The sequence below is a fragment of the Aotus nancymaae genome, unplaced genomic scaffold, assembly GCF_030222135.1.
Source record: "Aotus nancymaae isolate 86718 unplaced genomic scaffold, 86718_ANA_hifiasm-v0.15.2.pri h1tg000002l, whole genome shotgun sequence".
In the NCBI taxonomy this organism is placed as follows: domain Eukaryota; kingdom Metazoa; phylum Chordata; class Mammalia; order Primates; family Aotidae; genus Aotus; species Aotus nancymaae.
Window position 1 is genome coordinate 24,597,808 of NW_026988413.1, and position 27,245 is coordinate 24,625,052.

Here is a 27,245-nt window from a genome sequence, read left to right on the forward strand (position 1 = left end):
GTCATCTTGTGTGACTTGATGAATTGGGAGACAGGCAGCTTCAGGGGCTCTGGACTCTCAGTCACCATCTCACCAGCGACTTCTCAGTCTGTCTGAGGCTTTTCCCTGTGTGGAGCAAGTAGCGTGCAGTTTACCTGACGGGGCTGCTTAGGGACTCGAGAATGATCATGGAGGCCAGCTAAGGCGTGGCAGCCATGGGAGCTTCTCTAAAAGGTTAGAAAACATTCTAGTTAGGCAGCTTCCCCCAGCAGGAGTCTCCTGCTAATCACCCAGAAAGCCCAAGAGCCTGTGAACAGGCAACTGAAATGATGATCCTACATTGTTTAAGCTTCTTGATAGATGGCTCTGCAAATCTGCTAAGAGGACATGGGAGAACTTAGAAAATGCTTAAAAAATGTTAAAAAGGAAGAAAATGGAGAGAGAAGAGAAAAGATGGAGGTGGGGAGAATGCCCCGAGGGAGGGGGTTACCCCTAGAGAAAATTGCTGTGGGGTGGCTGTTCATATCCCACTGCCACCCGGGGAACTTCATCCACCCACCTCCATCCTTGCTTCTTGGGAGGGCTGGACCAATGGGGCTTAGCATGAAGGGGACTTCCCCATGACTCCTCCAGCCAACCCTGACTGCAGGCTTACCAAGTGTGGATGCTGCTCTGCGTGATTTACATCTGTTAACTCATTCAACCCCAGAACAGCCCTACCAAGGAGATACACTTATTATTGCTAAGGATGATCAAGGAAACTGAGATCCAGACAGGATAAAGAGCTAACTCAAGGCCACATGATTCAGGCTGTGGAGGCAGGATTGGGAGGCAGGATTTGAATGCAGGGCCTGGCTCTTGGCTCCAGAGCCTGTACTTGTCCTCGTCATGCCCTGCTGGACTCAGGCTGAGCCAAGTGTCATCCACGACTCCTGCCCCAGACCTGCAGCCTCCCAGAAATGTCAGATATTATCTCACCTGCATATTTGTCCCTTTCACACTGGCCCTCTCTCTGGTATCCTTCTTGCTCTAAGATATTTCAGAGCCAAGCAATAATAGACCTCTTTCTGCCTAGCTGGCTGATGGCTTCCAGCTTCTCCATCTCTGAGGGGAGAAGCTGAACTGAGTGGCTTCAGCTTGCTGACCTCTTGGTGTTTCCCAGGTTGAAAGTAGGCCCGTGACCTGCGTGGGTGCCTGGCACAGTGACCTGTGTTGCCCATGTGCTTCTGAATTCCTACAAAGGGAATGTTCTCTGGCTCTAAGCTGGTGTGTCTCTGTTTCCCTAGCCTCCTCTTTTTCCAAAACTGCATTTCGAAAAACACAGATGGGTCTCTGTGTGCTCTTCCAGCCCCTCTCTCTTCCAGCTCTGCAGGAAGAGTGGTCTCCTCTGGGTCTTTCTGCTTTCTTTCCTTCGCACCAAACCTGCTGCCTACGTCTCCTTCCAAGTTTGTGATAACATACTGCTCATTTGGGCTCAACTGGCCTAAGCTGACAATCCTGGGTTCCATGATCCTGGGATGACAGCACATGAGAGAAGACGAAGGGCTTCTTCCATGGAATAGAAAATTCCTTGTACTTAGGGTTGGTGGCCACATGCCCGGAGAGACTCTGGATGGCGTTACTGTTGGACTACATTTTCCCATTAGGAATAAAACATGGTCGTTGTTTGGATGGGTCCTTAGGTGACTTCACTCTAATCCAAGGACCAAGGTCTCCTTTCCCTGGATTTTTATAAACCTCAGGAACAAAGATTGTAAACCTTTTTTAGAGTTTAGAGGGAGAACCTTTTCTTCATATAAAATCTTATGTGGAAGCCAAATATTAAACTGAAAAGAATCATTTCAGGTTGAGGGTGTATGTTGGTAGGTATGAGGTGGTTTCAGTTCTTCTCTCTCAGTCTTCCCAGTGTTCCCCAAAGACTCTCAGGACACCTCGGGGAAGCTCAGAGGGCCCAGTGCAGCACAATGAGAGGTCCCACCCTCCACACTGCCTGGTGGGTAGTCTAGACTGAATCGTGAAACCACCCTGTCTATGGGCTGTGTCCAGTTGTTGGGGTGAGGTCTGGGGAGTGGGGGATGTGAGTGGTGGGGGGAATGAAAGAAGGGAGGGGACTTTCCAGTGCCTCACCATTCGCCCTCCCCATAGGTGGTACCTGGGCTCCCCGGGGCTGGGTCAGGCTCTGAGTAACAGTCATTGAAGAGAAGCCAGCCTTCAGGAAATTGCTGCAGATCAGAGCTTTGAGGAAAACAGGGTTCTGGCCAGGCCACCCTCATCCTTAGGAAGAGCTGTTTCCATCTGAGGAATCTTTCTATAGACAGGTGCTGGCCATTGAAGGCAGGTCCTCCAAACTTGTGCGGTAGAATGCCTGAGCCACTGGCATCCTTTAGTCCTGCTGCGGGGAGGGGCTAACTCCTGGTAATTTTCATTCTGTTGATCAGTAAAGGTTGTACTGGCAAATGCCACCTGCATCACTACTTTTCCGCCAGATTCTTCAGGACCTACCCTCCCACGTGAATCTCAGGTTACATTTTGCAGAGCCCTTTCACGTATGTTGCAAAGCATTTTGACATATGTTTCACATGTTTCACGTATTTTGCAAGGCCCTTTCACTGTATTTCAATGCACACCCACCTGAGATGCAGGTGCTGCGAGTCTTACTTTACAGATAAGGAATCAAGAGGTTCCCTGACTCAAACCAGGCCACAAAACTGGTTAGTGCCAGGGTAGGGACCTGACAATCAGATCTCATTCCAAGCCGGATGGCAATGCCACAAGGGCCTTCTGGCGGTATATCTGGGGACTGAGGACAGAGCGGGAGTAAGACAATGGCAGACCCTTAATTTGTAGCAGGTTCTCTGCAACTCCCTCCTAATCTCCCCTAATATTCCCGCTTACCTCCCTGCCCTTCCCTGGTGAGACAGAGCAGGACTCTTCCAGAGAAGATTTCTATTGTTATTTTTCGCATCTCAGCACCACGTGTATTGCTATTTTTATCCTGTACTAGAAACTATTAAGTGGGGAGAAATGTTAATTGGTATTATTACAGCAAACTGTGTCCTAGGAACATTGCAATTCAGAGGTAAGCTCCCCGCTCCCCTCCCCTGCCTTTTAGGCAAAGATAGGGATTTTATTCATTTCGCTGACAGCCAGCACTGGTTTCCTAGGCTGGCGCTGGGTGTGTGGGGAGAAGTACTTGGGACTCTGACATGTATTGAACAGGCTTCTGGGCCTCTGCTCTGTGGCTAGTTTATAAAGGAAGGAAGTGGGGTGGGTGGAATAGTGATGATTTTTGTTCTGTTTTATCCACCGATGCTGGGCTGGAAGGAATAGGATGTCTGCTCAGGAAGCATTCAAGGGGGGTGGCTTGCAGGGTCTTTGTGAAAGAATCTGGGGCATGTGGATTCATGGTCCAGCTGAATGTAAGAGACAGCAGCCTGCATGGTGTGTCCCTATAAGCCAGAGGGAAGAATGAGCAGATTAAAAAATAATAGCAGTGAAGTTCATATAAGTTCTGCCTAATTTCCAGAAGGAAGAAAGGAGACAGATTATTAGTAGGGATTTAACAAATGGGCTAAGTTCTAACCCTGGCAGCTTGCCTTCCCAGCTATGTGACCTTAAGCCAGTCTCTTATCCTCTCTGGCCTCAGTTTCCTCATATGTCAAATGGGCTAAAATACTTCTATCTCTGGGTTGTTGTGAGAATAAAGCACACTGCACAAAGCACACAGTAAGGGCTCTGGAAATTAAAGCTTAATAGTTATTTTTTTTTTTTCCTCATGTGCTGTAAGAATCCTGAAGGGGCTGTCCAGGCATGGTGGCTCACGCCTGTAATCCGAGCACTTTGGGAGGCAGAGGTGGGTGGATCACCGGAGATCGGGAGTTCGAGACCAGCCTGACCAATATGATGAAAACTTGTCTCTACTATAAATACAAAAAATTAGCCAGGTGTGGTGACATGCACCTGTAGTTCCAGCTATTTGGGAGGCTGAGACAGGAGAATCGCTTCAACCTGGGAGGCAGAGGTTGCGGTGAGCTGAGATTGCACCATTGCATTCTAGCCTGGGCAATAGAGCAAAACCCTGTCTCAACCACCACCACCACAACAACAAGAATCCTGAGGGCTGAGTGTGCTAGAAGCACTGGCAGGTGGAAAATCCAGTTTCCAGCCCAGTAGAATCCACTGACCGCTCAAACCCAACCTGTGCCAGATTGTGCCTTCCAAATCCTCTCCAGCCCTTCTTCCTCCCATGGGAAGGATAATCAGCTTGATTTCATGGTACCCTACAACTTCTATTTTTCATAATGTTGATTATTTTTAAAAATTATTATAGGCTGGGCATGGTGGCTCATGCCTGTAATCCCAGCACTTTGGGAGGCCAAGGTGGGTAGATCACCTGAGGTCAGGAGTTAGAGACCAGCCTAGCCAACATGGTGAAACTCTATTTCTACTAAAAATACAGAAGTTAGCCAGGTGTGGTGGTGTGTGCCTATTATAATCTCAGCTACTTAGGAGGCTGAGGCAGGAGAATTGCTTGAACCCGGGAGGTAGAGGTTTCAGTGAGCTGAGATTGCACCATTGCACTCCAGCTTGGGCAAAAAGAGTGAAACTTGGTCCCCCCCCAACAAAAAATTATTATAGAAATGCATATTGTTTGTGGAAACTATAAAACGAGAATAAACAAGAAAAAAAACCCTGAAATCCTACCATTTTCAAAAAATTATTAATGCCTGGTGTGGTGGCTTATGCCTGTGAATATCAAAGTCTTGGGAGGTTGAGGTGGGAGGATCACTTGAGGCCAGGAGTTTGAGGCCAGCCTGGGCAACAGAGCAAGGCCCTGTCTGTACAAAATAATAATAATAATTCTTTTTTTTAATTAAAAAAATTGATACTTAGAATTATCCCTGTGCCTTTTTCTCTACAAACATGTACCTTAAATATAGACAAAGTTGAGATTGTATATGTACATATTATGTTTTCATCCCTACTTTTTATCGTGAGCATTCCCCTATGTGATTACATATCCTTCAAACATGGTTTTTAGCGGCAGCCTAATATTTCATAGCACAATCCTTGTTTTTCTGCTTTTGGTCTTTAAGCTTTCTGGTTTTCTTTTTGATGTATTTACTTCCTATTTCCTTTCTATCACCTGTTAATCGTGCTGTGTGGGTTGGATTTTCTCTACTTTCCTTCCTTCTGGTGACTTGGAAAGGATTCATCCTATTTTAACCTAATATTGTTTACCCTTAAAATTTTGAAAGCACATTTAAACCCACATTCCCTAAACCATCAAAGTGAAGAATTAAACAGTATGATTTTATGTCCTTCTCCTCCCCCTACTTTCCAATTTTTATTAACATGATCTAGGTTTTGAGACCTGTATTAATTTTTTTTGCATTATGATAATTTCAACATTGATTCATCCCTTTCAAACACCGTTTTTGACATTTCTACTATGTTATAATTGAAATTATACTAAGTATTTGGACAACTCTAATAGCTTTTCATTGCTCATAGATCTGTAACATTGCAAATTTTCCACCTGTGTGTTCTTAATTTTGATTTGTCTCCTGGTAGATCAGCATTCGCCGTTAAGACGTTTTTCCCCCATGAAGGGAAGAATATTTAAGCCCTTGGATATCTGAGACTGTCATTCTGTTAACCTTAAATGTAAATGGAGACTTGACTATTTTTCTTTCCCTCAAAGTTGTTGAAATGACTCCATTGTCTCAGAGCAATGAATACAGGAGGGGAACCTGAGACCCGATGGATTTTGATTCCTTTGTAGGTAATCTTTTCCTTTCCTTTGTCTGAAGGTTTATAGAATTTTCTCCACATATCAGAAACATTTATCAGGATATGGATGTGTGTTGACTTAATTTCTTTTGCCTTGCATTTAAATATGTTCTTTCAATCTGTAGCCTCCAGTTTTCAATGCAGGAAAGGCTTTTATATCACTATTATTATCATTCTCATCAAGATGCTGTTTTCTCCTTAGAGGGTTCCTTGTATGTCTGTATTGGGATGTCTGGTTTTGTGGTCCAGATCTTATTTTGTTTTCCTCCCTGTCATCTGATTTCTGAGAAAGCTTTTCAAGTGCGTCTGTCACTTTATTTTCTGCGGTATACTTCCTGCTGCTTATAGTGATGTTTTAACTTCAGCCATTCATGCAACCTTACCTGACGGCAGCTCCTTCCCTCTGGATCAGGGGAAGAGGCCAGATTTAGTCCCACCCCCTCATTTACATATTGTTTCTGCTTAGGGAAGCCTTGTAAAGAGACCACGTGGCCCCAAAGCTGTGCATATTTTCTGTCTCGCCTTTTAATGGAAAAGTTTGCTGACCTCTGCTTTAGATTTATTGACTGATTTTTTCATACAAAAGTCCTCATGAATCTTACTGAAAAACAAAGTTTCCCAGACATCCTCTTTCTTTTTTCCTCTTAGTAAATCTATCTCACAGGAAAATATTTCTTGTGATCATCCTCATTTTTTTTATTTTTTACTTTTCAGGGCTGCAGTATCTTTCTGCTTAGTTGGTCGCTTGTTTCTGTTTGTTCAACCTTACAAAGAGAGGCTGTGTGCAGAGGTACTGTGAGTCTAAGAGAGAGAGATGTGAACATCATTCCGAAATGTTTAGATTCTGCTCCCATCCCCCGTCTGCTTTCGTTTTACTGAAAAACCAAAATCATCCTTGTGGTGGGTGATGTGTGAGATTAGCAGAAGGTAGGATTTATTCTTAGGCAGTACAGGAAAGACAGGGAGAAACTGAGGCTCAGTGAGGCTGTATCCACATGTGCTCAATTTTGAATTTAAACACTGCCTGCTTGCTTTGACTTCCCCAGTCCCACTTCTCAGCTGGCGGCCTGATCTCCAGTTGTTCTGACTTGATTTGGTTTCCAGCTGGCAAAACATCACCCAAGGTTCTTTGGCACCTGAAGCTCTGAGAAGCCTGTGACGCTGTCACTTGAGAAGTGGACCCCATAGAGCTGCAGGAAAGAAGGGTGGGCATGCAGCTAATTTTTTCCACGCAACTATTTTTGAAAATATTTAGAGAAATTACTATTTGAGGTGGTTTTTTGTCGTTTGTTCGTTTGTTCATTTGTTTTTTTGAGACAGTGTCTCAGTCTGTCACCCAGACTGGAGTGCGTCTGCATGATTATGGCTCACCCTAACCTTGACCTCCTGGGCTCAATGGATCTTCCCACCTCAGCCTCACAAAGTAGCTGGGACTCCAGGCGTGTACCACCGAGCCTGGGTAAGTTTTTAAACATTTTTTGGTGGAGACAGGGTCTCATTACGTTACCTAGGCTGGTCTCAAACTCCTGGGCTCAAGTGATTTCCTCAACTTAGCCTCCCAAAGTGCTGGGATTACCAGAGTGAGCCACTGCACCCGGCCAAATGGAATTTTTAAACTGCTGTATGTGAGTTGTACACAGCCGTAAGTATTCTTCCTATCGGTTGCCGTTGTGACTGCATTGGGTACCATATTATGTGCTGATATATAGGTTAATTATAGGAGGGGCATGGGGAAGAGAAGGGGCAGGGTGTGGGCACCCGTTTTTTACACAAATGAATTTAAAAAATCAGATATTTTTGCAATTTAGTCAACTCCAATTATCTACACTTATGTAAGGGAGGTGTGATGTGTATCATAGAAACCAGAAGATAATTTAAACATTATTTTCACTTTGTTTTGTGATATTGTATATTGGGAGCAAAGGAGCCTCCCCACTTCAGATCAGGCTCCCTGCCCCAAGCAACCCCCTAGTAGATTTCCCTTCTGGTCTGTGCCTTCTTTGGCTGGTGTTGAAACACTCCCAGATTTGCTGAAATGCTGCCATGGGTCTGAATATCTGGGGGAGCAGGAATATGAATTGAAAATGCCCGAGGGAAATAAACCACACATGAAGCCTGAGACCTGGACCCCATCCGGCATCTCTATCCCCCTAATGTGCTGCGCCCTGGTAGAATCCACAAAATCAAATTGACCATAGCCTGCTCACAGCTCTTTGGGCTTTCCCTGGGGTTCCTCTCCTGTTGCCATTCGATTTGCATCCGGCTCCTCTTGAATGACAGATGATGACCAAGAAGACTGTATTTCAAATAAGAAAAGGGGTGGGAGAGCTTTTCCCCAAATGTAAAATCTTGTTCGTGTTAAAATCGACAGTGATAACTATTACTGCACCTCCGGTTCTTACCTTGTGCTTCTTCACGCAATGTTTAAATTAGGGGTTCTGGTTCAGAAAACTGTATGCTCAGGGGGATTGATCCTCAGAGCTATTGTTTTTGATCAGACAGCAGCCCAAGGGGTCCGAATGCTCCACAGTTGGGTGGCAGGAGGAAGAGCGCGGGCTCTGGTTCGGTTGTGCCGTGTAAAGGCACACGCTTTACCTAGGCCTACATAGATGTGTGCATTTATACTTCCTAAGCTGCATATTTCAGGCTGTAATTGCATCCTGTGTCCCCACAATATTATAGACATGAAGGGAAAATGAGGGCTTTGCACATTCCCGGAGATGTAATTATGGTAATAGGCAAACCTCATCTGCAGTGCTTGTCCCGTTAGGCATTCCGCCCAGCTCTCCACTGCACGCAGCTTGGGAGCGGATGGGCTTGGCAGAGGGACTGTTTCCAAACTTGGATTTCTTGGATAACTTTTTACTGCACTATCATATTCAGGCAGCAAAGTGCGCATGTGCTAAGCGTACACCTTGGTGAGTTTTCACATGTTGAACTCCTCCATGTTGCCTGTACTGAAACCAATAAATAGAACATTCCCATGCTCCAGAAATCCCTTTCTGTTCCCTCCCTCCAGGGTCGGCCACCAGCCTGACTTCTCACAGCCCAGACGTGCTTTGCCTGCTTTGTGCTTCATATGCCTGGAATCCCGTGGTCCATGCTCTCGTGTCTCCTTTCTTTTGCTCTGCTGAAGTTTGTGAGAGAAACTCAGCTCACTCTATGCAGCTGTAGTTGGTTCATTCTTGTTGCTGTGTAGCATTCTGCTGTGTGGATACACCAGCATTGATTTTTCCATGTTATTGTGGATGAACATTGGAATGGCTTTCAATTTTTGCCTTCTATGAACTGTGCTGCCCTTGATATTCTCATGTGGGTGTTCTGGTGACCATATATATTCACATTTCTCCTGGAAATATACCTAGGAGTGAAATTGCTGGGTCACAGCATGTGTGTTGCTTTGGTAGACCCTGCCAAGCGTATACTGAGGTTTTTTTTTTTTTTTTTTTTTTTTTTTTGCAATGGTGTGATCTCAGCTCACTGCAACCTTTGCCTCCCGGGTTCAAGCAATTTTCCTGCCTTAGCTTCCCAAGTAGCTGGGATTACAGGTGCTCACTACCATGCCCAGATAATTTTTGTGATTTTTGTTTTAATAGAGATGAGGTTTCACCAAGCTGGCCAGGCTGGTCTTGAACTCCTGACCTCAGGCGATCTGGCCACTTCAGCCTCCCAAAATGCTGGGATTACAGGTATGAGCCACCACACCTGGCCTTATACTAGATATTTTTAAAGGACTTTTTGGTTCTGGTAGTCTGGTTAATATCCTCAACAGAAAATAGCAGGAAGAGGGTACCCTGTCATTTTTAGACTGCATGGTGTGGTGGGTTTTAGAAGGAGATAAACCTGGATATATTCACTCAGTGAGTATGTCTTGTGGTGCCACTGTTCTAAATGACAAGATGTATTGGTTTCCTACAACTGCTGTAACAAATGACCCCAAACTTGGTGGCTTCAAACAACATAAATTTATTCTCTTACAGCTCTGGGGGTCAGAAGTCCAAAATGGGATTCACTGGCCTAAAACCAGGGTACCCACAAGGCTACATTCCTACCGGAGGCTTCAAAGGAGAATTCATTGCCTTGCCTTTTCCAGCCTCTGGGATGCCATTACTTGGCTCATGGCTCCTTTTTGCATCTTCAAGGCCAACAACGTAGCATCTTTAAATCTCCCTGCTCTGTCTTCACACTGCCTTCCTCTCTGTGTGGTAAAGTCTCCCTCTGTCCTCTTATAAGGATACTTGGAATCGCATTTAGGACCTACCAGATAGTTTAGGATAATCTCCTCCATCTCAAGGTCCTCAACTCAATCACATCTGCAGAGTGTCTTGCTCTAGAAGGTAACGTGTAAGGTAGCATTCACAGATCCCAGGGATTAGGACATGGGCGTCTCTGAGGACCATTATCTGGCCAACCACACAGGGAGGTATCGTCTCTCCATTTTTTCCATGTCATCCTCAGAACCTGCCTTCGTGAAACATCATAAATGGCACCACAAGCTGCCCAGTTGTTTAGCTCCTCTCTGTGATGCTTCTCACATTGTGAGGGAAGGTTGATGGATGCGATGGGAGAAGTGTGCTTAAAGGATAGATGACTTAAGATTTGTTTCATCAAATTGTCATTTACTTCCAGCAGTAATGAAGACTAAAATGGATAGGCAGAAAAATATCAGTGCAGTGCGGGATCTTGGATTGGATCCTGGAATGGCAAATGGACGTTAGTGGCAAAACTGATGAATTCCAAATATAAGCCTGTAGTTTGGTTATCAGTACAATATTAAGTTTGTTTTAATAGTTGTGCCATGGTTACATGCAACATGTTAACACGAGGGGAAGCTGGGTGCGGGATATACAGGAATCTCTGTATTAACTTTGCAACTGTGCTATAAATCTAAAATTGTTTTAAAATAGTTAAAAAGAATACAAGGTACCCACTTAGGTACCAGAGAAAAAGCTCCAAATTTCTTATGTTTATGTGACATGGGAGACAGGGTTTTGTGTTGGCAGAATGAGTTTAGATCTGGAAGGTAATGATGAAGTTTAAAAAAATACAGATCCATTAAAGTATAAATGGAAACTCTAATGGTTGTGAGACAAATCAGATGGTGTCTGTTATCTCTATGGGGATGTAGGAACCAGTTCCATCCAAGGTCTCCCAGGCGGGCTGGGCTGAGGGTGGTCCCTGGGCATGAATGGAGAGGGAGCCCTGCCCTCAGTCTCTTGATTGATTTCGTCAGCACCTCCCCAGGCCTCCTCCCTCCCTCCACTGCCTTGCTCTCTTCCTGGCCCATCTTGAGCTCAGCCTGTTAAGGGCTCCCCAGTGGCTGCTGGCTCACAGCTGAGTCGTTATCTTCTCGTCACACACTTATCTGGGCATGGTTAGAGCTCCGTAATAAAATTTGTCACTGACTTTAATCCCATCACTGTCCAGACCCGGTTGATTAGTCCCTCTGGTTGTTTTGGCTGAGTTCTGTACCTCCAGCCTCTTCTAGGAAATTGGTTGAGATGGAAGTTCAGAGTTCTCTCTTGGCCTTATAAAAAGAGAACAGAGAGGATGGGAAGCGGGACCCCCAAACACATCCACCAGAAATACATATCAACCGTTTCGTCTCCCTCCTGCCCTCCCAGCAGCCCCGTGTCAGGCCCATCAGGGCCAGAGGCAGGGGAGGGGCACCTTCTGTTGTCCATGCTGTGAGCTGCAGAAGGCTGACCTCACCTGCATTCACCTGACAACTTTGTGTGCCCCGCATCTTCCTCCCAGGCCTCCGGAGATGGGCAGAAGGGATGATGGTCAGGTCTGGGCAGGGGAGGAGAGGGACTGAGGCTGTGAGTCAGGTCACTGGGAGCTAGGCACCCATAGCCTCAAACTGGCTGAGGACCATCTGGGCCCCACTCCCCCACCCCTCCGCCAGGCCACTGGAGCACCCTGGCAGGCTTCTCTGCTTGTATCACCCTCTTCACAGCTGCACGCTTGATGCACAATTTGGAAGCCCAGAAAGAGAGGGTGTGTGTGGAGAATGCAAAGGGAGGATTCTCCAAGGAGCATTTTCACTCAGCAAACATACTGCAGGGGCTCCCAACAGACAGGAAGACTGTGCTTGTGTGTGTCACCCAGGGTCTGCATGCAGGCATATGTGTGAGTGATTGCATTGGGGTTTGGCGTGTCTCCAAGTGTCAATTTGAGCGGCCCTCACTCTGCGTGTGTGTGTGTGTGTGTGTGTGTGTGTATCATATACTTGGGCACACTTGAACGTGGTCTGGCCCTTTCCTCCTTCTCATGTTCTGCTTTGCTGCACACCTGATACCTTCCTCTATCTCATTCCCTCTGCACCATCCTGAGAGCTGGGTGCCCCTCCCCGCCCCTGAAGTTGAACCTGTTCTCTGCAAATACATGTTTTGTCTCGGCTCCGTGGTTTTCTATCCTTGGGCTGTCTGGGCTTCATGCTCTATTTTCAGGTACCTGCCGGGAAGGAGGCAAACACTGGAACAGCCAGAGTGCTGGCCACAGATACCTGCCAGTGTGTGCGAGTGTAAACAGAGCCCAGGTGAGGCTGCAGGCTGACAGCTGGGGCTGCCTGTCTCTCTAAGGTCTCCCTACCTCCTCAGTCAGGGTGGTACCTCTGCAGCCTCAGGCCCCCACCCAGGGCAGGGATGCACAGAACCTGCACCTCTTGGCCAGCGCTGGCCCCATCAAGGGTGCTGCAGGAGCTATGGGAAGGTGGACAGCCCACCGTGGGACATGAAGAGATCTGGACCAGTTTGCCAAGGCTGCCATAGCACAGTACTATGGAGTGGGTGGCTCCCACATTGATTCCCTCACTCTTCTGGCGGCTGGATGCTCAAGTTCAAGGTGTAGGCAGGGTTTCTCCTAAGCCTTCTCTGTTTGGCTGTTTATTCCCTGTGCCCTCATCTTATAAGGACACCAGTCAGTTTGCATAAAGGTCCACCCTACTGACCTCATTTTAACTGAATTGCCTCTTTAAAGACTCTGTCTCCAAATACAGTCACATGCAGAGATACCGGGGGTTGGGACTTCGACATACGAATTTGTGGAAAGGCAGTGGCAGGGTTTGGGGGGCACACTTCAGCTCAGAACAGCATCCCTTCTGTGCCCTACTCTACTCAGCCTCCTTTTGTAGGGCCGTTTCCCAGCCAGCTTCTTGTTAAAGCCAAGAAATGCCCCTCACAAAACCCAAGCCCCTCTTCTTGCGTGGGTGATAAGGCAGCTTTGGGTTTTGTGGCTTGCAAATTAACTGCAAAGAAAACGGAGAGGTTCTTTGTTGCTGTTCTTAAGAAGGCAATGCAGTAGCAGGAACAAGAACTTTGAGATGAAACTTAAGAGTCCTGTGGCCTTGATCAAATGACTTCCCCACGAACATGTTTTGTCTATACGATGGGGCATGCATTGTGAGGACCGAGTGGGAGAGCGTGTATCACATGCTCAGGACAGCGCCCGACACGCGGTGGGTGCTCAAAGCTTACTTGCTCCCTTTACTTTCGTTGACAGCGTGGATGCTGCTGCTGTTCCTGCATAGGAAAGTGTGATGACGACAGACACAGTAAACCCAGTGCGCTGCTGGGCAAACATCTGCCCACACCAGAGAGCAGGGACAAGGGTGTGCTCAGCACATGGCACAAACCTCATTCTGCTCTTTCACAATAAATCACACTCAGGTGTCCTTTCTGCTGATGGTGGGTCAGAGACCACATCTCTGGATACAAATGCTTATTACAGCCACTGAAAGTGCTATGAGGTCTTGAAGGGCAACTTGGACACAGCGTTTAAAAACGCTGACTGTGGGCAGAGGATGCAATGGAAAACTGGAATTCCTTTTTCTTCCAGGGGCTGTTCTCAGACCTGAATGTGAATTGGGATCTCCCGGGGAGCTTGTTAAAACACATCCCTACAGTTTCTGAGTCAAAAGAGCTAGCGTGGGATCCAAAAAGTAGTATTTCTCACAAGTGCCGAATGATGCAGCTGCGGTTTGTCTCAAGGCCAGGATTGGAGAACCGTGGCCCTGGGTAGGGCCTGTGTCACCTTTCTCTCCAGCCTTTCCCATCTTTGCTGCTCCCCCGCCTGCCTGATCTGACTTCTCCTCTCTCTTCCTGGGGGAAGGGCAGGTTTTTTGACTGGCCTCCATCCTCTCCCTGATTGATGCAGGATTTGCATCTGTTCATGGGCAACTAGTTTTTTTGTGGTCCTTATCCTTCTTTTCTCCTTTTCCTCCACTTCTCTTGTCATTTTTGGGCCTCTACGTAATTCCCCATGACCAAAAAGTAGAATGTGGTACATGCTCCTTAACTGTTGCCTGCAGTGACCCCAATTAGGAGGAGGCAGATGCAGAAGGAGCATCTTTGCCACTACCATCCTCATCTTTGGAACCCCTAGGTGCCTCTACCCCAACACATATCCATTCCCTGGTCCCAATTCCCTAATCACTTTGCCAGAGTAAATAATTGCTGGTGCGTGGTGACCCAAGGTCATAGCCAATGGAGGAATGTAATTAAGACCTGCATTTCTGACCATCTTGGGAGCTGTCTTGCAGCTGATACGTATCTCTGAGCCCTTGTACTGACACTTATATCCAACCCCACCTCTCCCCTTTGAGGACCAGAGAGCCTGGGTTGGAAGAGAGTTGCTTGTGAATAGATGCCCATGCTGCCTTTCTTTGCATCTCTTCCCACAGAAGCGAGAGGGTAGAGCATCAGCCCCCACAGGGAGCTGGGAGCGGGACCCTTACACCTTTCAGAACATATCTTGTAGTGTGTGAGTGCTCACTAATGAGGCTTGCAAGGAGAGATTTGAGACTAGAAACTCACTCTGTGCCATGTCTTTCTGGATTTCCCAAGACCTCATGGCCACTATTGTTTTCCTTGTGTTGGCCACGTTAATTCCTCTTTTCCTGGCCTTCTGAGCCCTGCTAACATGTACTTGGTAGAGATGGGCATGCCATGGGCTCCCTGGGTTGAGAATGCCTGAAGTGACTTGGCATGTGTCCTGCTGGGCAGGATGCTAATGTGGGAGGCAGAAGCCTGGCCTTTTATTCCTGTCTCTTCCATCTCTCCATGCTGGAACGATTTCTCTTTCTATTAATTGCATGGTGCTGGGATGCCTTGCTGGGGGCGATGATGACAGATATAGGCTTTTGATTTCCGTTGGAATTATCCTCCTGGTCAAAGCAGGGGAAGAAAACATCTTCTTGCCTCCACTCTGATTCCCATGGCTAAGCCAGACTTGAGGCAAAAATAAAACCAAAAGAAAAGGGCAAAAAACTCTTGTGAGTCCTTCTAGGATCCCTTTGTGGAATGGGAGAGGACTCTTGGGGAAGGAAGAGGGCAGGGAGTGTGGTGTAATATTTTGGCATCTGATACTTTGAGCCTCCTTTTGGGAAGAACTTCCAGACTACCTAAAGGGAGCAGAAGTTTGATTGATTTAAGAAAGGTGGGAATCATTGACTGTCATGTCTAGGAGGGACCTGCCTACCAAGGAACTTGCCCCCCTCCCCGCCCCCTGCACAGCCCCAACCTGTCCCTGTGCCAATCACTCCCGGGCCACTGGGGCAGCTTATGAGTGTGAGCTTGCTCTCTTCCAGGGGCTAGCACTGCCCTCTTTTCTTGGCATCCCGTGGGGTCCATGGACCAAGATCCTGCCTCCTTCTAGAAAGACTCTGTATGTGCAGGGATGTTTCCTTGACAGCTCAGCTCACTGCCCTTTACCCACTGGGCCCATCAGGCAGGGCTGACAACAAGAGTACAGGAGACCCCACAAAGGAAAAAGCCTTTCCTTGCTGGACATCAGTACAGGTGAGCCCTTGCTGAAATTTTGACTTGGGACCAGGCTTCTGTTTATTCCTATTTCCCCAGCTTCCCAAGGACTGGACCCATCTGCCCTTATGGATGTGCTTTCCCAAATACCCACTAAGCTGCTCAGCACATTGGCTCTTGTTGGTAAAGGGGATAATGATGTAAAGTCTGTGGCTGCTGCTGTCCCCAACCCTTTTCCTGTGATAACCTCAAGAGGCTTCAGGGCAAGGATGCAGTGAAGAGGAGGACCACGGTGCAGACTTCAGCTAGAAGCATTGGAGTACAACCCAGCCACTCCTTAAGATGAGATGCTCATGAGGGGAGGACTTCTGGACCAGCGTGGATGAGGCCTTGGCTGTGCAGGGTGGGCCCTGAGTCCCTCGTGGTCTAGGCTTACTGCACCTGGCTTCATGCTCCTTCCTTAAACATGGTCTTCCACGAGGCATTGCAGTCAAGTGCCATTTTCACAAAAGTGGCTGGGGGCTGGTGAGTAACTAGGACTTCTGGGTTTGCATAATCTACACTGTGAGGGTGTGGCTACAGAAGAAAGGATGACCTGGGATTTTTCTCTGGCTTGAATCATCTTCCTGGGCTCCTTAGCCTTGGGTCAAAGATTCTGCCCAGTAGAGAACTTGAGCCATAAAATGAGAGGATTAGGAACTGATTCATCCATGTGGGCCTCCTGGGCCTCTGACCTGCTCAGGGAGCTCCAGGCCACTCATGGACATACAGAAATGTCTCTGGGATCTGGGGGAGAGAGCTGAAGAGGCCCACTAAGGGGGATAGGAGTCCCTGGGGACACTCAGCTGACTCCTTGGCCATTGTTCTATAGCAGGCGGAGCAGGTTCCTCTGCTCCAAGAATTCTGAAGTGATGCTACCCCTGACACCAGTTGAGGGCAGGGTCCTGGCCTTTCTGGCCTTCCCAGTCCACTCTCCTTAGTAGCTGAGTGACTGAGAAGCTGGGGAGGGGGGGTGAAGTGAACATGATCACTGGCTGCTGATAGAGCTGTAATGAGATTAATGGCTCTTAGAGCTCTCTCATTAACAGTGGAAATGGTGTGTCAGAGGCATTTACAATATTGGTTCTCAAGACGTCAGCCCAGGACACACAGAGCTAATCTCCGTGCGAAGACCCACCTGCCTCCTTGGAGGAGCACTCCCTCCTGTTTTGCAACTTCCCATATGAAGTTTCATACCTCCTTCATAGCTGAGGAGGAGTAGGGGCCAGGGTTTTGAAGTGGTTGCTTCTGAGATCCATAAAAACAGCACTATGTGGCTGCATTAGATTCCAGAAAGAGCCACAGCCTCCCGGACCTACATTCCAATCCTGTCTATCCTAGTAACTTCTGTGTGAGCCGGAGTGGGTTGCATAGCCTCTGTGGACATCACCTGTATGTGGAGGGGTCCCGTAGAGCAATCATCTTCCTTCCTGGAGGACAGAGGGGACTTGAGAAATGAAAAACAGGAGCTGGTGTCCAGGAAGGAAAGGGACAGTGTGACTGGGAGAGGCATTTCATCAGAGTTCATTAGCCCAGGTCCCCTGGGGGGCTGTCACAGCCTCTCAACTCTGTAAGGTGGTCTGTAAAACAATGGATGAGTGAGCATTTTCCAAAACCTTTGAGAAAATTCTCAGAGAGGTCTTGGTTCCCCCCAAGGTGAACACCCACCGGCAACTTAGTGTGGAAGTAGCCTGGACTTCAGCCACTAGGTTGGGGAGGACAGGCCTCTCTGTAGAGGCAGTGCCTCAGCCCAGCAAACCTGGGCTTTTGTCCAGGCCACGGGCACTGCAGGAGCTTTGCCTCTGGTTCTGGGTGAGGCTGTCAGGAAAGAGAGAAGCAGGACAAATGGAGGCAGTCACAGGTGACAGAGGATCCCAGAAAAGGACAGGTTTCCAAATGAGATACCTCTGTCTCTCAGCCCTTTGTGGGAGTAGAGCTGGTGCCGTGTGACCAGGATCTGAATGGAGCCTGGATCATCTGCAGTGGGAAGCACAGATCAAGGCGAGGGGCTGGAGAGCACGACTCCTCCTGGCTTCTGAGCCCACCTCTGAATGTGGACGTGGTGGCACCAGCTTCATTGCCTTGACCTGACTAGATTTTGGATTGTTTTAACTTGGGTTGTTCAAGGTGCATAATTGAATGTTGTCAGGGACAAAGTTACCAGCTTACTAAGAACCAAAATCCCAAACCACATGGATCTGAGTAAGAGGCCAGGAGCCAAGAGAACTCTGGAGAAGGAAGCAAAGCCAGTCAACTGGACAATACAGGAATGAGTAGAGCCAGGGTTATGAGCTCAAGATAACTTATATGGTCATGTGTATGCCTAATCAGTGACTGTCTAGCTGGCTAGCCAGCTGGCCAGCTAAACTTTACCTCTTGGAAAAGGGATTTGAAAAATGTTGACATCTGATCATAAGCCACTGTTTTCCCACCAATTCTATTCAATTCAAAATGATTCAACTAATAAACCAACATTTTATTAGTTACCTTTTGTAACATCAATGTCTTACCAGGTACAACTGTGGATATATAAGAAATGAAAGGCATAGTCCCTGATTTTGATGAGCTCTGCAGTTAGCTGTTGTCTTGTATAGATGTTTCTACCCAAGAAATATCTACTGGGCTCTGTATAAATGCACGTATGGAATTCAGTCTATGGTTCAGAGCTCTTTGCTGGTTCTTCCATCTCTGACTCATGGCTTCTGAGAATGATAAGGTCTGAAGTTCTGTCTCCTCAGTTTTCTCCACCTTAGGTCTGAGAACATGAAACAATAACTGCTTTCTTTAGGGAAGAAATAACATATAGATCAGAGAGAATAAGACGTTGCCTGGTAAGGAAAGAAGGAAAAGTAATTGTTAGAGTTTGCTTTTCCCAGGATACTGAAGAATGTGGATTGCCTGACTTGCCTCTGCCTCGTCCTCCTCACCCCATCCTTTCTATGTCTCCGCCTCTATCTATGCTGACCACATGACTGGGCAATCTCTTTATGAAACTTTCGGCTCTACAGAAAAAAGAAGTCCTGATTTATAGCATACGCCAACTTCTGTGGTGTAAATACTTCTACCCTGGTGTTCACAAGCTACCAATAGTAACAACCAGATCACAACCTTCCTAAATATGTAACGATCAGCTATTGTGAGCTGGCAGTGGCCAGTCTAGCATACCACCGTGAGTGTTCTCCTTGTGGAGCTGGTCACCACTGACCACTTGACAAGACACTGGGCCTATCCCTCATTGACAAGATGGCAGCTTCCATAAAATACCAACTTGGACACCCGCTGGTCAGCACCCACCAAGAATGGGAAGTTCTGAAAGGAAAATGTAGCTCTGTTTAGAACCTAGTACTCCTATTACTTATCAGAGACAGAAGCTACAAGATGAGGGAGAGGTTATATGTGTTTGTTCGAGGGTTTTTTTTTATTTTAAGATCTCAGTCTGTTGGCCAGGCTGGAGGGCAGTGCAGTGCCATGATCGTGGCTTACTGCAACCTCTGTCTTCTGGGTTTAAGCAATCCTCTTACCTCAGCTTCCTAAGTAGCTGGGGCTAGTCACATGTCACCATGCCTGGCTAACTTACTTTGTGTGTGTGTGTGTGTGTGTGTGTGTGTGTGTGTGTTTTAGTAGAGATGAGTTTTACCATGTTGCCCAGGCTGGTCTTAAACTTCCGGGCTCAAGCCATCCATCTACCTTGGCCTCCCAAAGTGTTGGAATTACAGGTGTGAGCCACTTCGCCCAACCTGAGTTCTTAAACTTACAAGAGAAGCTCATCTTCCTAAGATATGGAAGACATGGACAAACGACTGACTTAGACGACCCCTGGGGATTATTAAGTCCCATTTTAGAAAAGTTATTCTATGAAGTCTTCTGATGGATTAAGAGATGAGGGGCCCTCTGTTTGTGACATGGTATCCCAGTCCCCTTCCTACCTCTATCTCTGAGTCCATTTGGTCTTCCTCATAATCCCCTTTCTCCTCCACAGGCGGTCCAATTACCCCAGCTATGGTTGAAAACATCGGTACTTAGGTCAAAACTCACCTGCTCCCACCTCCCAGGGCATTTTCCAAAGTTTTCCCCTCCTCCCCTTCCCTTTGAGAGTCTTGAAGGACTTGAGGTGTGTGTGTCCATCAATCGGGTAATGGGGACAGAGTCTAGAGGGCACTGAGTTTTGACACTGTGAGAGCACTAAGAGTAGGAAGGAGGGGGATGAGGTCCAGTTCTGCTTATCCAGGTGATGCACTATTCCATTCTAGGCTCTAGCGGGAGCCTGGCGAGCTGGCTGCAAGCCTCTAAGGGGAAATCAACCAGAAATGTCAGTCAGGCAGTGGAGCGGGGCCAGAAAAATCAATGCTGAATTTCAGATATCAGGAGGGCAGGAGAGGGGATAGGAGGATGAAATGAGAGCATTTGTTTGCAATTCTAATATAACAAATCAGATCACTGGGCAAAGATGTCTAATGAAAATGCGCATTATGGATGTGGGTGGGTGGGGAGAAGAAGGGAGGATGGAAGGTCCAGGCATAGGCCTGTCAAGGAATTCAAAGGTGTGTGTGTCTGCTGCAGGGCTGCTGGAGCGGGGAATGGTGCCAAAGACCAGCTAGCTCTAGGCTAGAACCCCAAATCTGCCGCTTACTAGTTGTATGGCCGTGGACTCATTACCTCAGCTTGTTGATCCTCTATTTTCTCCTCTGTAAAATGGAACCCTCAGGAACACAGACAGGGTAGGGTTTTTGTGAGGATAGAATGAAGTAACATAGGTACCTGGATAGTTGATGCTTGATATAGGGAAACAGCTACTCTATTTTCTTGTTGAAAAGATGCATCTTAGTGTCTGGTTCATAAAGTTAAGTTTCCTCTCCCTTCTCTTCAAGGAGGCAGTTCAAACGCTAAGAGATAGAGTCGGCGTTCAGATTTCATGCATTGTCCGGGCAGCTGGGCCGTTTTAAAACCTTTACCAGGTTTCTTCTCTGGGCCCCTCCAATGGAATCCATGAGTTCCACGCTTTTCAAATTCCCCTTTCAATTCCTCTTCTAGCAGTGAGACTTGGGGCAGATAGTTAATGGCACAGGGTCTGGATCCCCTCTTGTATAATGGGATGGTGACAGTGCTTGTGCCTAGCTTGTCAGGCTGTGAGGTGGCAAACAGAAGCATAATGGGATATTTGTTGTTGTTGATACGTTGTTATTAATATTACCTAACCTTTACTGATGGGAATGAAGTGCAGCCTCTGGTCTGAGAATGCTGCATGCAGTTTTTCATTTAAACACAAACAACTGTAAGGGGTTTGCACCGTTACCCACCTACAGCTCAGGGAGGTTGGGGGGTCAGTCTGCCTCTTGTGCCCAAGACCACACCTGGCTGTGTTGGCCTGGCCCCACCTCGGGCCTTCCCTTCCTCCCCTGGGGCTGCTGGGCTTGTGTTAGCCTGGAGCGGAGCAGAGCTGAGCTGACGAGGGAGACATCAGCTCCACTTTCAGGGCACAGCAAACGATCTCCTTCATCAAGAGGGTCTTGGGAGTTTTTGCTCTTTAACTTCGGTCTTCATTTTCCCACCTTGTCACGTAAGCCTGAGAGGCTGTGTCAGGAGCCAGAATCTCTGAGGGAGGACACAGTGAGGGCTGAGCAGAGCCTCCAGAGAGAAGAGCTTCCTGGCACCCTTCAGTCCCATTCCACCCTGGCCCTCCATCCACAGGGAGGGGTCAGTGGCATCTCTGGGACTGCTTTTTTGTGTTTCTCACCTTTATTTTTCTGTACAGGGAAATGAAGTGTTTCAACTGATCTGGTTTCAAATATATATACATAATTATATATTTATATAAAAATAAACATATATATTTACAACTGGAGAAATTTTCAAAGAATTTTGGCATGAAAATGCCATTATCTAGAACTGAATGTCCAAGTTACACAGGTGTGACCATGATTTGCTCAGATGCAATAAATTCTGGTTCACACCATGGAGACAAGTCTCTTATCTATTGTAGCCCATGGCAGTAGGCAACTAGACGTGTGGTGTGAGATGCTTTTGGGGAAAATCCACAGGGCACTGATGATGGTCAGTTGAGTGGATGCCAAGGCAGGGGCACCCCCTTGGCTGCTGCAGGGAGAGGGCTTTGAAGACCCAAGAGACAAAAGTCAAGATGGTGTGGGATGTGAGTTGCCCCAGACAAGTCTCTTTGCATCTGCTCCAGAAATCACACAGGAGGAGGTGCTGGTGGCAGATTGGGAATATTAAACTACACATGGAAGGGTAGATGTGCTTGGCTAAGCCAGGAAGTTTATGAGAACCAATTCTTAAGGGGATGCCTTTTAACAGGCCTGACAGTGCTGGTTTTCAGTTTCTCCACTTGCAGGAGAAACTGGATGCATTGCATGCATGGTCTATTGACGGTGACCAGTGGAGCACTCAGGTGTGGGGAAAGTGGAGAGGGTTCATGGTTGCACACCTACAGCTTGGCACAGCTTCACACAAAACCCACAGACCCTCCCACACCAACCTACACATGCCTTAACACAGATGTGTACCAGGCTGCCTGGGGTTATGGGAACATAGGTCCCTTTATGTGTTCATTAGATGACACCTGCTGTTCAGGATGCTCAAAGAACAGAACTGGGTCCTCTTTGTCAAGAAAGGAGTTACTTTCAGCCAGGTGCAGTGGCTCACACCTGTAATCCCAGCACTTTGGGAGGCCAGGGTGGGTAGATCACCTGAGGTCAGGAGTTCGAAACCAGCCTGGTCAACGTGGTAAAACTCCATCACTACTAAAAATACAAAAATTAGCTGGGTGCAGTGGCACATGCCTATAATCCCAGCTACTCGGGAGGCTGAGGCAGGAGAATCACTTGAACCTGGAAGGCTGAGGTTGCAGTGAGCTGAGATCACACCACTGCACTCCAGCCTGGCACCTGGCGACAGAGTGAAACTGTCTCAAAAAAAAAAAAAAAAAAAAAAAAAAAAGAGATGAGAAAGTATCTGGTTTAACTCCCAAATTTGAAGGACATGAGTAAGTGTAGGGTAGAGGTTCGAAACAAAAGCCTTTCAGATTCTAGGAAAGGGTATTAACGAAGGTTGAAATTCAGCAAGATAATGCTCTTAAGTTCCTCAGACTCCAGGTTTTCAATCAGCCTCAGTTTGTAAGCCAGGCATCTGGGGAGAAAGAACAAAGTCTGGGGGATCCCACCCAGTTCACTGAGGTGGGTGTGGCCTTGTGGGCCACTGTTTTAGCACTGAATGGCAGCGGAGGAGCCAAACGAATCCAGGCCCTTCTCTGCTCACTGATAGGATTGGCCTCTTATTGTGTTGCTTGGAATGGAAGCACACAGTTTTTGAAAAGAAGTTATGCCAGAAATGTTTTAAACTGGGAGAAGTACCAATTTAGAAAATGAAGGGGAACCCTGGAGATGGCACATGTTGGTCTTCGGAAATGTTCCCTGCTGAATCCTTCCATGAGAATATTTTCACTTCTATGTGGTAAAGAAAGGACGCAGACGTGAGGGTAGCGAAGAGGGAAGTGTGTAAAGGAAGACGGAGTCCAGGGCAATCTGGGGCAACACGGTCGCCACCACGCGCAGTGTCGGCGCATCGTCTTCGTTTGTATTGACTGAGCACATGCCAGGAAGTGGACAAAGGGCTCGCTGGCAGCTGGAAATGGACTCTAGAAACATCTGGGAAGAGAGGGCAGAGAGATCACAGTCACGAAACCATGGGTTTCTCATATGCGTGGAGGAAAGAAGGGCTATACAGAGTATCTGCAGAATTGGGTTCTAGAGAGCAAATTGCCCAGTTGATTTAAACTTTGGGCAGTATGTCGGCTCTCTCTGAAGGCTTGGGACTTTGGAACCAGATGGAGAGCAGCCCAGAAGCCAGGAAGCCCCCCACAAAGAGAACAAGGTGTAACAAGGTTGGCACTGCTGATTGGATTTGCCTTGGCTGTAGGAACAAGGCCACAAAAAGGAAGGGAAGCCTCCAAGCATCAGCAAAGGAACATCCTTCACTTGGGCAAAACTTTTCATTCCCCAAGAGATCTGAGGGAGCTAGGGCGCTGAAGATACCAGAAGTGGGAAAAGCATTGGAGCGGTCTGGCTCTGGGCATGGCTGTCCCATGATCTCAGGCTTTGGTTGGTTGATCTCCTTCATGGTGAAGCCAGCAGGAGGTGTGTTCAGATGGAAGCTGATACAGCACTGGGCTGGGTAAGCAGAGCTGACTCTGTCAGCAACCAATGGGACCCTACCAGTGCCACCCCATCAAATGCCAGCCAGCCTTGAGCACAGGTAGGGGTTTGACCTCTCAGGCCCTGCCAGCCCCAGCAACCTATACCTTTAAGTCTGTTTGATCAGGGCAAGGTAAATCACAGAGACAGTAAAATCAGGGGCCAGAAGATGTTGCTGATGGGAGCAGTGAGGCTTCTTGTTTAATGCCTGACATTGTGAGCTGAGGTTGGCCTGGGACTGTTTTTCGTCTTGGTCAGTGTTCTGCATCTGGTGCTTAGCCTAGGGCCTGGGGGCAGAGCACACTGAAGTGGGGAAGTTTGTGGAGGGGGACTTCTCTGAGTGATAACATTTGGGAGGACAAAGGTCAACAAGAGAAAAAATAAAAAAGAACAGAAAGAACCCCACGGAGAAGCAGCAGATTGGAATCCAGAAAGAACACGTAGGTGGTGGGGAAAGTTGCCAGTTCGAGAAAATTAAGAATCCTGAGGCATTCCCAAGAAAAAAGGGAGTGGAAAGGACATCTGTTAAAACTTCTGAAAGTGGGATGGGGGTTGGGAGATGCCTCATTTCCATCTTTACAGGCTTCCCCTCTTACTTGCCTGTTTCGGGGCTTGGTGGCATCAAGCAGTAACTTCATACACAACCTGCAAGCTCATCCCAGCTTCTGGTAGCAGGACCTCTGTGACCCTGGCATGAGAATCCAGGCTGGCAATAGACACCCACTCTTTGCTCCTGACTGATAACTCATTCTGTGCCCCCTTCAGATCTGGATCTGTCCTTTCTCTTGGTCTCTGGAGCACCTGGGCTGCCCTGAAGGCCACGTGTGATCATTAAGGGCTTGGGGCTCCTCCCAGATGGGGCGAACAGATGGTTTTTCAGTCTCAGAAGATCTGTGCCCTTGTCTTGCCCCTGAATCTGATCAGCTGGTGACTTGAGGTCAGGAGTGTCACTCTTGCATGTGATCTCCGAGTGTTGGTGGCATGCCACTTCACAAAGCAGTTGGCACTTCTTACCCTGAAGGGCCTCTCCAAAGTGAAGCCCCGACAGACCTCTGTCCTCATTAAGCTGGGTCTACCTTTGGGATCATCATTCTCTGATATTCAGCCTTTGCTGGCCTTGGGCAAATCACTCTTTGAGAAACCTTCATTTCCCTGACTGGCAGCCAAGGAATAGGATTATTATTTGACTGAATAGGTTTTTATAATGTGCTACAGTCATGATTTAAAAAAATATAAATATAATATGAAATGTAAAAAGGCATGAAATAGACTCCAAAAGCAGGGCTTAAAAAAGAATTCCATTCATTACTACCTAAAAAAACTGAGCTTAGTGCAGTGAGCACATGGAAATGCTAGATCCTATAGCCTTGGGATCTATGGGCAATGTCCTATGCTTCGGGGCAGAAAGTACTCCTAGCTAGGGGACATCAGTGGGGTTTAAGAGAATTTTGTTGTTGTTCTCAATTCAATGCAGTGAGAATTTATAGAGAATATATTTCGGATATATGGAGGGAAGCATCTTGTCCAAGATCTCATAACAGGTTCAGTGTGACAAAGGCAAGTTTAAAAATCACCTACCTATAGTCACATGGGGCGGGAGCTAGCTGGCAGGGACTGAAAGTTAGGAGGCTTCAGTTCTAGCTCTATTTCTGATGGGAACTTGCCGTGCAAAGTTGTGGTTTACCAATGGGAGGACCCAGGATCCACTGCTCCTATATATATTTGAGGAAGCTGAGCCTTCAATACCCTAAGCCTTGGCTTTCTTCATATGTAAAATGGAAATAATAATTGAATGCTTGCTTACTTTGCATGGATTTTAGCAAATACAATGTGAGAATAACTGTCACAATATTTTGAAAAAATAAATGCATAGCGGTCTTGACTTTGCTTCTAGAAGCAGGTGTTGTCCTGTTCATCAACTTGTTTTGCTCATCATCCCCTTCTCTACCAGGTGCCCAAGTGAAACCTTGTAGATCCCAGCAGGGTTTCTTCAAAGAGAGTCAGATATAATTTTTAAAAACATTTACTTATGGGCAAAGATCCCATAACAGCAACTAGGCCTTGACCCATCTGGTTGGCTCTTTACACAAATAAGTGTTTGCTAATCACCCTTCCTGGTAAAATATTTGATTTATTCTATGACAGTTCTTTAGAGGGCCCTTAAAAAAACTGTGCAAAAGTATTTGCTACCAGCTTTAGGGAAGGGGAGGAAAGAACAGGAAGAATTATGAACACACACCCTTGGAATCGTTATCATATTAAACCTGTGTTCCTTGAGAGTACGAATTTTCTGATGCAGTTGAATCTCTTGCCTCTGGACAATGAAATTGCTATCCTCTGCCACAGAATAAATTACCTGTCAGGCTCTTTTAAGCAGTTTCAGGATGGTTAGTTTGAAGACAGCAGCCCACGCTGGAGAAGGCAGGAGGGGGCTGGGTGTGGGGAGAGTGTACTTTCAAAAGTTGCTGGTTGCGTGTCATAGTGTTATTTGCTGTGTCATGTTGATCGGGTGCGATTTGACAGCTGCATGTGAGAGACAGAAACCTCAAAGAATTAAGAAGCACCTTCCAGGTGTTTGTCTGTGCAACATATGTCTGTGCAAGGCAGAGGGAAGGTGAACCAAGAATCCCTTTTCAACACAGAGACCCTGGCATTCTCCTGCAGGTTGAAGCTCAAAATTTGTTTTTGCTGCCTCACTAATGTAATTGACCCCATTATGAATATAAATTTGTGTTCTATGGCAGCATAGAACAAGCCCATACAAATCTGACACGCACAGACACACATGGACACGCACACATGTGTACATGTAGAATAAGGTTTTCTAATCACTAGCCAGAAGCATTTATCCTAACTCCATAAAGCTTTGCAAAGTGCCACGTTGTTCATTCACCTTTGACACGTTTTTGGGGCCAGGAGCCAGGTGCTTCTCTCTCTGGTAATGCCCTAGTCAGCAGGGCCTAGAGGACCATGGGTGCAAAGGAAACTGTGCCAAGCCCTTTAGGGAAGGAAGAGAGAGCAGAAATAATTAGGACCACAAACTTTGGTTACCTGTTTTGCGAACCTCTGAGTTCGATTTGCAAATGTTTTGGTTCCAAATGCTGTTTGAGTAGCAGAAAATGGCCCTCCTTCTCCTACAAAGATCCCTAGCAAAATGTGTCACCTAAGGTGACTGGGAAGGGCTGCCATGCATTGATACACACACTGTACGTGTATATGTGCATATGTGTGTATATGCATGCAGGTATATGTATATGTGTCTGCATGTATACCCATGTATACCTGTGTGTGTAGACATGTATGTATAATATGAACAACCAAGTAAATTGCTCATTCATGTATTCTAATGTGTAGATGGCCATACATTCTGAGAGACCAGTTTGCAGACAGCCTGGAGAATTTTCAGAGGCCCTCGGGGATGGCTTCATTGGCCGGGGCAAGCCTCTGTGGTTGCAGAGCGTGAGCA

At 47.1% G+C, this 27,245-nt stretch overlaps 1 protein-coding gene across 2 annotated transcripts in view; it reads left to right on the forward strand.

The window, feature by feature from the left end:
• The window catches only part of PLXNA4 (plexin A4), a 456,164-nt gene that overhangs the window by 106,625 nt on the left and 322,294 nt on the right, over positions 1 to 27,245 (forward strand). The window lies entirely within an intron of this gene.